The 15,574-nt window shown below is 45.9% G+C and overlaps 1 protein-coding gene across 1 annotated transcript in view; it reads right to left on the bottom strand.

Moving 5' to 3' along the window:
* Positions 1–15,574, bottom strand: part of LOC119159841 (uncharacterized) — a 250,188-nt gene that overhangs the window by 181,141 nt on the left and 53,473 nt on the right. The window contains exon 2 of the mRNA XM_075890890.1: positions 841–883. The gene's annotated coding sequence lies outside the window, so the exon portion shown is untranslated. The remainder of the gene's footprint in view (positions 1–840; positions 884–15,574) is intronic.

Raw genomic sequence — 15,574 nt, 5'->3', positions numbered from 1 at the left:
ATAACTGGCCCTTCACTGGGCGCACAGGGAAACAGCTGTGTCGCACTGGTAGAGGGCCCTGGCTTAACTGCTGTGAGAGGATGCCCAAGGCGTCACGACGTTGAGTTGTCAACGCTGTCAGTTGCTGGTGCGCTGTGATGTTCTATTAAGGCATACGCCAACGAATCTTGTGCTCCAGAAGTGCGGGGAATGTTTTATCGAGCCACAAGGACCAACGGAATACCACTTATGTGCGGTGACAGCGTAAAATGGTGCTACACAAGCCCATGTTGCGACGAAGCCTAAAAAGCGAATACCGTGTGAGTGGCCGAAGAGACCGCACCAACTTCGATGCATAGGGATACCAACTGCGGACGAGAGGTGGCGCCAGTTCTTGCGCCCGCTTACCGTTCGAGACAACCGAGACCGCGTCGTAAGCACACGAAAATATCGTCACAGCATAGATGAGATCAGTGACTGTCAAGGTCCGGCGACACCCTAGGTGAGCAGTGCTCGATTTCGCCACACCTGACAGCGAGGCGCGAACAGCCGGGGACACTGCGACGACCAGTATCGCAGCCCACGGACGCGGAGGTGTGAGTGAGTGTGACTATCAACGAGAGGTGGCGCCGGCAACATTGCAGTGGCTACACGAGTGTGATAGAGGGTTGGGGTGATGTAAACATTGCCCCAGCTGCTCGCGACGCCGAGTAGGTGACTAGGACCATGTCTGAACTCCGTGTGTCGGACCTACGAAGCGAACTTGATAAGAGAGGTTTGGACAAAACGGGTTTGAAAGCTGCGCTCAGCGATCGACTCTCGCAAGCGATGCGGAATGAAAGCGAGAACACAGACACTTACCAATTTACAGTCCAAGTAGAACCCCCATCGTCAACCTTCGGGTCTGCAAAGACAGCAGCAGTAAACACAGACGCTTAGGATTGTGGAGAACAGCTGGCGAAGAAAGTGAAAAACACTCGCAAGACATAGCCAGAAAAAGAGCCTATCGCCGGATTGGTGATGTGCAATGGATGCTAACTGTAGATCCAGCTCGAACACACGACTTTCGCGACAACCAATGAGGCGGAGGAAGCCGAGACCTATTTGTGCAAGCACTGTGAAATGTTCAGGCTTCACAAAGATGACACGGGGCCACCTGCAGACAATGGAGTGGCAGGTACAGTGCACTATGCGGCAGTACGCACCACCAAAACAAGGCTGGAGCAGTGGTGCCGCGCGACGCAGCGGTAATGATTTATGTGGACAAAATTGAAGTCATGCAGATGCGGGTGTGTACGCATATGGAGTGTTTTGTTTATTTACTTTTTTAGTGTTTTTTTTCTGGCTAGGGCAAATTATTCTGGCTCACCAGATTCAAAGGAATAAGCCTCAAATCATCATTATCATTATAATCATCAACATCACCATCATGTTGATGCACACTGTGAAGCGCTGGAAACGATGGAATTTTCACTGTAAAGCGATGGTGCGTATACTGGAGCACGCACTGTTTCTGCGAGTGCAGTATACACATTTATGTAGCTTTTGCCGTGGTATGTTTTGGTGTCCTTGAGTACAAAACGCTTGATTCGACGGCAGGGATATATGCTAACCCAATAATACGTAATGCTTGCGGTGCACGTACATACTGAAGCAGTTCATGCAAGCTCTTTGCGTGCCCCCGCGTATGCCATATTCGCATCAATTGTGTATTGCTGTAAGCATTGAATGTTTAAGTTTTTATAAGCCTACAGCTGGGCGCTATTCCTAACAGAAACAAGTAATGTTTTACGCCGCCATGTTGACGACACGTAAATGAGCTCTCTCAATCGCTTCGCAAGGTTTCCCAGTGGAGGTGAGAGATAAAGCTGTTGTTCCATGCAGCACACCGTAAATGGATGTCTAGTAATGCTTATCCTTATACTTATTTCAGTTAACAGTTAGAAATTTTGCGAAGCTGAAATGCAGAAACCTAAAGCACCCCATCTCAGCTTCGTCGAGAGCGGCCTTGCCCAGTGCCCGGTCCCCGCTAATATTAGGCCTGTCGTGCCGGCCGCGTCAGCGTACAAGCTACCGGCGAATGTTGCTTTAAGTACACACAATTCTAAAAGGTAAGAATGCTGTAAGTATAATTTCGAGATCCCTGAGTCTAAATCAACCATTTATCCTCGTGTGCGATGCCTGCTCAAAGAGCGACGACGATGGAGGTGTCGTGCTTTGAGCAACGTAGGCTGTCACCGAAAGCTTCCTTCTGGCGCAGTAGCCGGTACTTCTTTGATTCGTATGTAAAAACACGCAAATTTGAGTTGGTAATTTGGTACGCCTTTGTGCACTAACACACCCATACATGCAAATTTTGCTAGAACCAAGCATGGAAAATCATCACTGGCCAAGCTGTTTCTGATTGGAAAGTTATTGGAGGCCAAGCACGTTATATTTTTATTTTATTTATTTATTTTATTTATTTAGGTACCCTAAGGGCCCAAATGGGCATTACATAGGGGGGGGGGGGGGGGGGAATGGGTTGAAAGCCGACACAACATACAATATTGTAAAAAGAAAGAATCAACACAACAAAAGTGACATTACAATATCATAAAGGCAGCAAAAGTACACAATTGCAAAGTACAGCGTAAAACATATAAAAAAAGTGTAAAAGTGACAGAAAATCTGGTATTTGGAAGGCAGGAACCCAAATTTACAGCCTATAAAAGATGAGCATGATGAAGACAAGTTACAGGGTATTTAAATAGCTAGAAAAGCGAGGAGTGCGGTTTGAAAAGAAGAGGTGTCTGTTTGGTCCACTAGGCTGCTAGGTAAAAAATTCCATTCATTGATTGCCAGAACAAGGGGTGAGTTCTGATATTTGTTTGTTCGGGCAAAAATTGGGCCAACTTTGTGAGCGTGGTCAGCGCGTGCTTGGAAGCGCGTGCATGCTTGGAAGGTGTGACAAGCCTACCTTTGGCCGAGCCAAACAAGACCGAGCTTGGAAAATCACTGGAAACACCTCTTGCCATGGTTGTCACTGTGGTTGAGTGCCATGCAACAGCCAAGCTAGTTTTTTGATACAGGAGCCAAGCACTTCAGCTAATGATATGTTTGGCACATTTATTCACTTTTTTACCTTGGCTACAGTTTCGAGCCCAGATGTGTTTGTACTTTTTTGAGAAAATGGCATATTGCTTTTGATCCAGGATGAAAAATTAAATATAAGTGCTAGATATTGAAGTAGCCAATATTCATGGACTAAATCCTGGTAAGAACTCGGGCTAATGCATTATCTAGCACTTTTATTTAGTTTTTCATCTTGGGCACAGCTTCATGCCCGATTTTCTGTGAGGTATTTATCAGTCCCACCAATATATTTCACAAGGCAAAAATTTCTGGTATGTCATGTTTATTTACAATTCAGACCCCTCCTCCCGCCGAGATTTCTCCTTGAGATGATGGAATGCTTCTACAGCTGTTCTGGAATTTCTTATTCATGACAGCATGCCGCCTCTGTGTTCGTTTATCTTCCTGGTCAGCGGCAAACATCAGCCACCGTTTAGTCGTGTCTGCAAAAACTGCATCGGCAGTGTTGAACTATGTGGGTGTTGCACCTGTAAAATACATATACACCAAATACCGTGAGCCCAATTTTTTAGGAACAAAAGGATGTTGAAAGCAAGTTGAACGTCATCATCATCATCATCATCAGCCTGACTACGTCCACTGCTGGACAAAGGCCTCTCCCATGTTCCGCCAGTTAACCCGGTCCTGTGCTTGCTGCTGCCAATTTATACCAGCAAATTTCTTAATCTCATCTGCCCACCTAACCTTCTGTCTCCCTCGAACCCGCTTGTCTTCTCTGAGAATCCAGTTAGCTACCCTTTATGAGCAGCGGTTATCCTGTCTACGCGCTACATGCCCGGCCCAAGTTCTTTTTTTTTTCTTCTTGATTTCAGCTATGATATCCTTAACCTTCCTTTGTTCGCAAATCCACTCTGCTCTCTTCTTGTCTCTTAAGTTTACACCTACCATTTTTTTTAATTTCTCGCTGCGTCGTCATCGTTTAAGATGAACCCTCTTTTCATTTCATTTCATTTATTCAACCTTAAGGACCCGAAGGCATTACATAAGGGGGGGGGGGGGTGTCGTACATCCAGGTTGTAAGTTCCTAAGCAATGTAACAATATTAGGGTACACACTGATTACGATGTATGAGCAAATAAGAACACAAGCGGAAATAACACGTGCAACAAAACATAAAAAATATAATAGGTGTAAAAAGGTTATTGGGCGAACCAAACGGGCAGGTGGGAGATCGGAGATAGCGACAGGACGAGGAAGATGGAGGAGCTCGAGCGCCGATCTCGTGGTGCCTTACTCTGCGATGATGCTTGCTGTTCCCTTTTGTTGTCATCATTCCTTCATTATAATTGCCCCCGTCGAGAAAGATCAAGCCATCCTGGCGATCTAACAAGTGGGAACGAGTGGGTCGAAGTACGGCTTCAAGCTGTCCACGTGAACAATATCGTGTCCACGCCGACGACGGTCACCGGGTGGCGTAAGCGGTTCAATGGCGTAATTGACGGACGATGTGCGCTCTACCACGCGGTATGGGCCATGGTAATTTGAAAGTAGCTTGGTACCCAAACCAGGTGCACAGGGTGGTAAATACAGCCATACAAGGGTTCAAGGGGCGAACTTGGCGGCAGGAGGGTTGTCGTCATCGCTGGCTTTTTTCTAGCGTTGCTGGTCAGCCGTAGTAAACTGCTTCGCTAGTTGGCGGCATTCTTCGGTGTGACGGGTGGCTTCAGACACGGTCGTGCACTCAGATACATCTGGTGCGTATGGCAGCAAAGTGTCGATTGTGTGCGATGGTTGACGTCCGTATAGAAGGTAGAATGGAGAAAAGCCGGTGGTGACTTGGGTAGCGGTGTTGTACGCGTAGGTCGCAAACGGAAGAACCAGGTCCCAGTTCGTTTGGTCAGATGCCACATGCGTCGCGAGCATGTCACCCAGGGTCCGATTAAACCGCTCAATCAGGCCATTCGTCTGAGGGTGGTAAGCAGTACTCATCCGGTGTACAATATGGCACTGACCGAGAAGTGCTTGGATTACGTCGGATAGAAATACACGGCCCTGGTCACTGAGGAGCTCGCGAGGAGGGCCGTGACGCAACACAAACCGATGAAGGATGAAAGATGCGACGTCCTGATTGGTCGCCGTAGGAAGAGCAGCGGTTTCGGTGTACCGTGTCAGGTGATCTACAGCAACGATAGCCCACCGGTTACCTGCTGTGGTCAATGGCAGTGGTCCATGAAGGTCGATTCCGACGCGATCGAATGGGCGGTCAGGGCACGCAAGCGGCTCTAGTGGAGCTGCTCCTGCATTCGGTGGCTGTTTTCGTCGCTGACACTCGTGGCAGCCGTGAACAAACTGTCGAACAAAAGTAAACATCCCATGCCAGTAGTACCGCTTCCTTAAACGCTCGTAGGTATTGAAGACACCGGCGTGAGCGCATTGCGGGTCGGAGTGAAATGATGCACAGATTGTAGAGCGCAGCTTTCGGGGAATAACGAGCAGCCACTTCCTGCCGTCTGGTGAGTAATTGCGCCGGTACAAGAGGCCACCTCGAATGGTGAAGTGCGAAGCCTGGCGACGCATTGCTCGAGTGTTGGGAAGTGTCGGCACCCCAGATAAGACGTCCAGAAGCGAAGTTATCCATGGATTGTCGCGCTGTGCAGAGGTCATTGTGTCGATGTCAAGAACGGACAGCGCGTGTTCCATAGAAGATATAGAGGCAGCCTCAGTCGACAGGGGTGATCGCGAGAGCGCATCAGCATCGGCATGTTGGCGGCCGGAACAGTACACGACGCGGATGTCATACTCTTGAAGCCGCAGAGCCCAACGAGCAAGGCGACCTGATGGATCCTTCAGCGACGACAACCAACATAAGGCATGATGGTCTGTAACTACAGCAAAGGTGCGGTCATATAAGTATGGGCGAAATTTCACAATTGCCCAAAGTATGGCTAAGCACTCTTTTTCGGTAACACTGTAGTTTACCTCAGCCTTGTTGAGCGTTCTGCTGGCGTAGGCGACGACATTCTCAGGGGATCCAGGCTTGCGTTGAGCGAGAACTGCGCCGAGACCGACACCGCTGGCGTCTGTATGGATTTCAGTTGCAGCCGTGGGATCATAGTGGCGCAATATAGGCGGTGATGTCAGGAGACGGCGAAGAGTGGTAAATGCGTGATAACATTCGAAAGACTATGAAGATATGTCGTTGGCACTGCTTAAAAGTTGGGTCAAAGGGGCAATTATGGAGGCAAAGTTGCGCACAAACCGACGAAAGTAAGAGCACAATCCTACGAAGCTGCGTAACCGTTTTACAGTCGTTGGTTTTGGGAATTCAGCAACAGCGCGTAGTTTAGCCGGGTCGGGAAGAACACCATCCTTTCATACGACGTGACCGAGAATAGTGAGCGTCCGAGCAGCGAAGTGGCATTTCTTGAGATTCAGTTGGAGCTGCGCATTCTTCAGACACGTGAGGACATGTTTCAGGTGTACAAGGTGTGTTGCGAAATCGGGTGAAGACGACGATATCGTCGAGGTAGCGGAGGCATATGTTCCATTTCAAACCCCGCAGAACCGAGTCCATCATGCGCTCGAATGTGGTCAGCGCGTTGCAGAGGCCGAAGGGCGGCATGACATTGAACTCATATAGCCCGTCCGGTGTCACGAATGCTGTTTTTGGACGATAACCGTCTGCTAAGGGCACCTGCCAATACCCCGAACGCAAATCTACCGACGAAAAAAACTCGGCACCTTGTAAGCAATCAAGGGCGTCATCAATCCTGGGCAAAGGGTATACGCCTTTGCGAGTGATCTTATTTAAGCGCCTGTAATCAACGCAGAAGCGAATTGTACCATCCTTCTTCTTAACAAGAACGACAGGTGATGCCCATGGACTTTGGGAAGGTCGGAGAACGTCGCGCTTGAGCATATCGTCAACGTGTTCGGTGATAACCTGACGTTCCGTGGCGGAAATACGGTATGGTCGCTGTCGTACTGGCGCGTTGGAACCTGTGTCGATGCAGTGGAAAAAACTGGGAGTTCGGCCAAGGGTAGGTTGAGCAATGTCTAAGGATTCACGAAACTGGTAGAGCAGCTGAAGGAGCTCAGAGCGTTCAGATGGCGATAGTCCGTCGGCAATCGATGAATCGAGAAGCTCGCAAGGTAGTATATTGGAAGGGTTGACGGCACTGATGGCGTCGTAGTCACCGGAACAATCTGGCAGCATGGTAAAAATTTGTTCTTTATCAATGGCATGCACGTGTCCAAGAGATTCACCTTGGAACAGTTCAACGGGATACGGAAGGGGATTGATGAGACAAAGAGCACTGTTTCCTTCAGAAATAGAGAAGGTTGAATAAGGCAGAAGAAGTGATCTTCGACTAAGGAAGAGGCTTGATGGCTCAAAGAATGCAGCTTCGTTCCTAATGCCGTCACAGGACACGGGGAGCAACACAGCTGCTGTCGGAGGAATTTCAGGGCCTTCTTTGACGACGAGTTTGTGTACGGTGGGCTGAATGCGGCTGGTTGGTTGGTCGTAAAACGGGAAAAGTTCAAGCTCCGATCTTGCACAATCAATAACGGCATGGTTACGCGATAAAAAATCCCATCCAAGTATGATGTCGTGTGAGCATGACGAAAAGACAATAAACTAAACAGTGTAGTGGTCCTTCGCGATCATCAGTCGGACAGTACAGGCGGCTACAGGCTGAACCGGGTCCTCATTCGCTGTTTGCAAGGACATCATATTAAGAGGCGTCGTCACTTTTCGGAGCTTGCGGCAAAGTTTAGCGTCTATCACGGAAACGGCAGGACCAGTATCCACTAGAGCATATGCTCGAGTACCTTCTACAAAAACTTCGACAATATTCGACGGCATTGTCCGAGGACTTGTGCATTTTTACAGCGCAGTTATTGCCTCCTGAACTGCGGCGGTTTGTTTCCCTCGTGTTCAGGAGCTGGCCGACGACGCATGGGTGACAGGGGGCGACGACGGGGTGAAGGTGAGCGACCAGACATAGTACGCGGACATTCCCGTGAAGACGAGCTTGACTGAGGGTCAGAATTTTCCAGACGGGACGGATAAAGGTCTATGAAGCTGTTCTGTGTCCGGGCGTCTGTGTATCCTGGCACGCGACGACGGCAGTAACGGGCAATATGGCCAGGGCCGCCGCACGCAAAACAGATGGGCCGGTTATCGCGCGTTCTCCAAGTATTGGCGACGAGGGGACCAGTCCATGCGGCAGACGGGTGAGTCGAGGCTGTGGTGGCAATGGGAGGAACCCAGGCGATGGACGGCTGAGTCGGGGCTGAGGTATACGGCAGTCCCTGGAACGGCGGGGGGTGGTGTCGCTGCTGCCACTTTAGTGCCTCAGCGTAAGTAAGAGGCGCGGTGACGGGGGGCTGCTGCAAGGGCACCGGCATAGCCTCGGAAATCTGCTCCTGGACCACATGTCGGAGCATGAAAGCCAATCGTGATGGGTGTCGCAGTGGCTGTTGGTGCGAGAGCTCCTGGCGTTGAGCAAAAGGCAGCAGAGAAAGCTGCCGAGCCACTTCCTCTCGCACAAAGTCTTTCATTTGTGCGAGAAGATTTGTCTGGTCAGTCATAACGTCCAGTGCGGTCACTGGTTGGATTGTCTAGAATGAGCGTCGCGTCTGAGCTCGTTGCCTCCACAGTTCATCATAGCTTTGGCACAAAGTCACTACTTCTGCCACAGTGCTAGGAGACTTCGCGAGAAGCATCTGGAAAACGTCATCGTCGATGCCCTTCATATTGTGCTGTATCTTCGCACTCTCGCTCATGGAAGCATCGATGCGCCGGCAGAGATCGATCACATCTTCTATATATAATGTAAAAGTTTCACCTGGCTCCTGTGCCCGTGTGCGCAGACGTTGTTCGGCGCGTAACTTCCGTAAGGCAGGACGACCGAAAACGGCACACATTGCCTCCTTGAAGGCAGACCAATTCGGGAACTCGGTTTCGTGGTTCGTATACCACAGCTTAGCCACGTCGGTGAGATAAAAATTGACAGTGCCTAACTTAGCGGCGTCATCCCACTTGTTGGGTCCACTGACTTTCTCGTATGACGACAGCCAATACTCGACGTCCTGGTCTTCGGTGCCGGCAAAGGTCGGGGGGTCTCGCTGATGAACCGGGTCGGGGCAAGTAGCGGCCGCGAGAGGTATTGTTTGTTGGGCAGCGTCAACTTGCATGGTCGTCGGCAGGGTGCGAGATCGGAGTTCCAGGTTGTAGGCGATGTGGTTACCCAGCACGATCCACCAAATGTAAACAGGTTTATTGGGTGAACCAAACGGGCAGGTGGGAGATTGGAGATAGCGACAGGACGAGGAAGATGGAGGAGCTCGAGCGCCCATCTTGTGGTGCCTTACTCTGCGATGATGCTTGCTGTTCTCTTTTGTTGTCATCATTTCTTCAATATATAGGTAATAAAAAAATTTTTGGAATACAGTAAAACAACTATAAACGCAAGAGGTAATGCGCTGTTAGGACATCATATTTGGATTTTGGAAAAGAGTTAGTTTTTCGTGAAATGTTGGGCGGTCCCTGCAAAAAACAATGTTATCTGGCAGTGCGTTCCAGAGTGTTACGGCATGGGGGAAATTGAGCTGCTCATCGCCGTCGTCCGGCATTTTATGCTCATCAGAAGGTGCGTGTAGGACAGGCGAAAGGACGTTCCTAATGGTCGTTTTAGGAGAGGGTGTCCCGACCTGCTAAAGTAAAAGAATGTGTGAACGAGGCAGATATGAGAGGTTATGCGAGGTGAAGCGAGCGATGCAAATGACAACGTTTGTTTTAGTGCGGTTACACTAATTTTCCTTGAATATTGTGACGTAATAAAACGAGCTGCGTGATTTTGAACGGCTTCCAAATCATCGGTGAGACAAGCTTGTGAAGGATGCCAGATGGAGGACGCATACTCGAGTTTTGGTCACACGTATGTCAGATATGCGAGTTTCTTTATGTGAGGAGATGCAGATCGCAGGTTACGTCGTAAGTAGCCTAATGTGCCGGAAGCTTCAGAACGAATGGTTTCAATTTGTTTCACCCATGATAGTGATGATGTCAAATGAACTCCTAGATACTTGTAAGTTCGCGTGTGATCAATGGAAACCGAAATAATGCAGTAGGTTTCATGTGAGGTCTTGTGTTTTCGTGTGAAGGACATGAGCTTACATTTAGCGAGTTTTAGGGGCATATGCCATTTTTTGCACCATGACTCGATGGTGTCAAGGTGGTGTTGTAGGGTGATTGTGTCGTTAAAAGAGTGAAGAGGGTTATAAAAAACGCAGTCGTCTGGAAATAGGCGTAGCTGTGATTTAATGTTACTAGGTAGTCTCGAGGTTTTCTGCTCCGTAGCTAAGTACCGGCAAGATACAGCTGTTATATACCTTCGTCTTGTGGGATAGTGGCAATCTACCTGTCATATTTTAAGAGTGCTTGCCAAATGTGCTCCACCCCATTCTTATTCTTCTAGTTACTTCAATCTCGTAGTTTGGCTCCGCGGTTATTACCTGCCCTTAGTAGACATAGTCTTCTACAACTTGGAGTGCACTATTACCTATCTCGAAGCGCTGCTCTTTTCCGGGGTTGTTGTACATTACTTTCGATTTCTGCAGATTATTTTCAAGACCCACGTTTCTGCTCTACTTGTCTAACTCCGTAATTATGAGTTGCAAGTTGAACATATCTTCCTCCAACAAAATGCACAGCAGAAATATTTGCTGAAATGCTAGTTGCTTATGCAAAATCATGAGGATGACAGCTCATGCGAGGAACTAAAAAAAGAAGAGCTGATGAAGCAATGTGCTGAATTGCTTCATTACTTTCCCCAACCGACATTTTACTGGGGATAGCTTACACATTTGTGTGAGAACCTCAAGAATATGAAAGAAAACATTGGACAACATATGGAGAAAGCAAAAAAAGGTCCACCTAAAGGGTCCCTGCAATAGCTTTTAGGAATGATTAGAAAATGGCGGCGATCGGTAGTGGAACCTCCAGAAAGCAGCTGAGTTATACGTGGTAGCGCAGCAGCCGGCCTCTATTTTGCATGCAATTTTATTCTCTCGCAACTTGTTTCTAGGCCTGCTAGAGCTGGCAGTACTCCATCAAGTACTGTTGACCTGGCGCTCTTCGATAACGCTAACATAAAACATTCATTGATTGGTTTACCGGAAATAATTTCCTAGTCTGTAAGAAGTCGTGCACCTCGCTCTTGACGAATGACACCGTAAACCGAAAGTCTGCAGCCATTCGCAGATTTGAGCATCTAGAGCTGTATAGATACTCCAGCCACGGTGAGATGCAGCCACGTATCTATGCGTATGCTTGCAATCACACAGAATGTAAGCCGCGTGTTCAGAAAAAGTGACGCGCACAATGTCTTCTTGCCCCCTTGTCACTTCCCTCAACAGAGTACCTTTCAGTACGCTAGCTGCTGCAAAAGAAGAGAAATCGCAGGTGACAAATAGCTGTAACTCCACTCATACTCGGTGGATTGTGAAATTTTTTCAGTGGTCAATTTGTGATGCGCTGTATTAATGAAGCGATTTGACGATTGCCAAGAAAATCGTTACAGGGCCTCTGTAATGTTCTACATTGTCAACTTTTTGCAGAACAAGATCTTCCGTTATGTGACGAATAGCCGCATTCTTTTCCTGAAAGAACAATTGGAGGAGCATTGGGGCATGATCACTCTGTCCTGTCTTGTTTTTTCTGTGTGTATGCTCTCTTATTTTTACTGAAATTTTTGGACTGCTGATACACCATTATTACTATAACTGAATTCGCTGTGTAGCTTTTGCAGTCCTCACAATGTCATCAGTTCACATTGGGGTTGATCAGCTGTGCATCTGACTAATAATTCATGAAATTGGTTAAGTGCTGCAGTTCTCACCTTTTAAGAGATGAAAACGAAATAAAGCATAAACTAAGGTAATCAAACACTGAACTAGTCAATTAGGTTATTCTAGCGAGACTGGTTGTCATTGCTCACTTGAGCTACAGTAGGCAGAGGTAAGTAATGCTCATAAAGCCTGTGTACGTAAATTTAAGAATAAACTGAATAAGTAAGGCAAGCTGTCGAACAAAGATCACTGTTACATTAAAAGTCTCGAAAATTGTGTCAAACAACTGAAACCACATTATCGCAGAATAACAGAATTCTACTCAACAATAAATCTCATACTGTACATGTTGCGAGAAAAAGCTGCAGCATGAGAAAATTGTCCAATTTATATGAGTTATGCTAACCAAGAATAAGCACCAGAACTTTGAAGAGACTCTTGAACGGAAACTTGTGTTCGGACAACCCAGCCAAACTACACTGCACCGCAACAGCCTTTGATATTATGTGACGTAGCACCCGTCGTACTGCACGTTTGGAGTCGCTGCCTCCTTTCAGTGACAAATACTTCGTCTGCAACAAAAGAGCCATACATTAACAGGTTCATCAAAGTTATATCCTGCTTGAAATCCCTTTCAAATGTCTGCATTTTATCTGAGATTGTGGTGCCAATGAAAACATCATCTTGCAGAGATAAAACGAACCTCATTTATACTACAATGTTACGATACTGAGCGAACCCGCAAAATATTTCGTTTCACCAAGAAGGTAAACAATATATGGGCAGCTCTGGGGGAAGTGCTCATTTGTACGAATATACACATCATTCGAAAATCAAGTGTTATCTTGAGATTATTGCCTGAAATATGTACTAAACATTCCATAAATACCTGCACGGCCTGACTAAACGTTTGCCTTTAGGATAAAAACTTGTGATCATCGTAACACTCATTAACCATATAGGCCTCGTTTTACTCTTAAAACACTACTTTTTCTTGTAAACTTACAGAAGTTTATTTTGCTTTGTTAAGAAATGTGTTTGTGCAAATTGTAAATAAATTTATATAGAATAAACCGGTGCCGTAACCGCCAACTGCACTGACTGGTTAAATGTTGCAACCTAACCAACAACACTACATTGAATACAAACATTCATTAAAGCTAATTTTCTCCAAATCATAAGTATCTGCGCTTTTGAATTATCCACGTTGGTCACAACAGTTACAGTGTACTCACTTCGTATGACTGAATAACAATATATCCAATGTCACTCAATCCACCAAATCGCGTAAGGTACACAGGGTGGAAAATGGCGACATGCTAGACCTGCAGAGTTATCATGAATAACTGAATTCTATCGTACCTGGCTGCAAATAAGTACTAGAGGAGCCCGACAACCGGAATTGTTCACTGGCCACATGCTCTGTGCTCATTAGGCTCTCAAATGGACAGGGAAGCATTAATTCACTTGAGCACAAGATGGTTGATGTTGGTTAGTGGTATTGGAGCAGGTGGTAATATTGAAGCAGGTGGAAACTTTGAAGCTTTTGACAAACCTGGTTCCTTGAAAATTTTGACACTAAATTTCTGATCGAAACATGCAGGTATCCTCTAATAAGCAGACATGTCATAGGTACTGTAAAGTGAGTTGCATAATTTGTCAAATACTGAATACAAAAGAAATGTGCTTTTGCTGCGACGCGATGACCAAGAGTGGTGACCTTGATTGGTACATTAACGTCATCGGTATCTGAGGTGTCATATTGTATTTTCCGTCTCCTGAACTTTCTAGTTTTTCTTTTTTCATCTGGATCGTATTTCCTAAAGTGTAATGAGTCGGCCGAATCGTTCAGTTTGTCTGAAGCTTCCTTTGGGGTATATTCAAAGAACAACAGCACGCCATGTACAGGCATATTTGCACAAGATGAAATAGTGAAGAATTAGAGCATGAAGAGCCTTAATAAACATTGCTTGATACCTCAGTGGCCAATCATCTTCACGTCTTGAAGTCTTCATGAAGCATCGACAGCTTTTTAGAAGTCATCGCCTTCACAATGTGCAACTTGGTCGACGCTGGAGACCAGAAGGCATAAGGTTTGTCATTTCTTCAACTATATATGTTGAAGGCACGACATAGCTAGCGTTTTCGTTTAGAAAATCAACTACTAGATTCCTAAAAATGAAGATATTCATAAAACCACGGCCCTTAAGAAGGAATCTGAGCCTGAAAACATTTTTAAATTTTTATGGATTTAAGTCAAACTTTTTTAGTTCATGTATATTTATGTGCGAATTTCAAATATGCAATTATTTTTAGGGGAGAAAGTAGTTTTTGAATTCCATCTATTCTCGTTTAATTGCATCCTAAACTCATTCAAGGTGATTCAGAAGTGCCTATTTACAATGTAAATCTCTCAGTTTAGACAAACTATAGCCCCCAAAAGTATAATGAATGTCTCATATTCAAAAACTGCTCAATTTAGTCAAAAATGATTGAATAGTTAAAATCTGCACACAATTGTACATAAGCTCATGAAGTTACATCTCAATCGATGAAGAATTCAAATAAATTCAGAATTCATGTCCTTCCTTCTTCTGTAAAAGTTGTGGAGCATCTGTTGACGGTGGCAGTCAGACTCGCAGAGCAGCAGAGGATGCTTGCAATCACTGGAAACAAAGAGGCTGTCATTGAAAACTGAACCAACAAACATTTCATGCACCAACCCTCTCAGATAAAGTTTGACTGCCCGAGCTGCTTGAAGCACAATCTGAAATATCATTAGCTTTAAGTTGAAAAATCGGGGAAATGCACTGCTAATCAATAGAACATGAATTGCTCTAGAGCAGGTCTTAGAACGAAGGATAGCATGGAGTTTGTAATATATAAGTATGTTACTATCAACATTGATAAATTATCATGTGGCAGTGGCAAACAATGTGGTAATACTAAACAAGAGATAAGATCAGAGTTACACAAAGGTATGGTTTATTGGGCACTTTAAACCTCACACTGAATATTTAAAACAAGTGAGAAAGTTGACATGATTACAAGAGATTGTTGCTTTCGCAAAAGATGATCGCTGTAGCGGAGCCGTTGTTGTGCTACTCGCCTGATAACTCGAAGGTCGTGGGAATATTTCTAGCTGCTATGATTGCATTTCAATGGTGTAAAAATGAGCAATGCCTATAGAGAGTGTGATGTCAGTGCACATTAAAAACACCAGATGGTCCAAATTCCTAGAACCCTCCACTACGCAGGGTAATATATCATAGGTTTGGTACATAAAACCCTGCATATCATCTTGCAAAGACAACCTTCTTGCAAAATGTTGGCCTTATCAGCGATCCTTTTTGCATTACCCTAATAACACAAAAAAGTTGTATGTCTACTTTTATTATCAGAACTAAAAAACGAAGCTAAATGTGGCCTTAGACAACTAAACAGAATGCATGTGAAAAAGTGGAAAAAAAGCAGGTTTGCGTTCCACATTTAAAAAGCATTCCTTTGCAAGCAATGTTGGAAGCCCTCAAACTAGACAAATGCCGCTTACCACCACGAACAGAAAACACAGAAACAAGCGATGAATAACAGAGATTGGAGTAGATATCTTCAATTTGCTCCTGTTACTGGCCCACAACAAAAACCTCGTCGTCACAAAGAAGGA

Source organism: Rhipicephalus microplus, chromosome 3, assembly GCF_043290135.1.
Source record: "Rhipicephalus microplus isolate Deutch F79 chromosome 3, USDA_Rmic, whole genome shotgun sequence".
NCBI classification, from domain to species: domain Eukaryota; kingdom Metazoa; phylum Arthropoda; class Arachnida; order Ixodida; family Ixodidae; genus Rhipicephalus; species Rhipicephalus microplus.
Note: the sequence above shows the minus strand (reverse complement) of the source record. Positions and strands in the feature narration are given on the sequence as shown.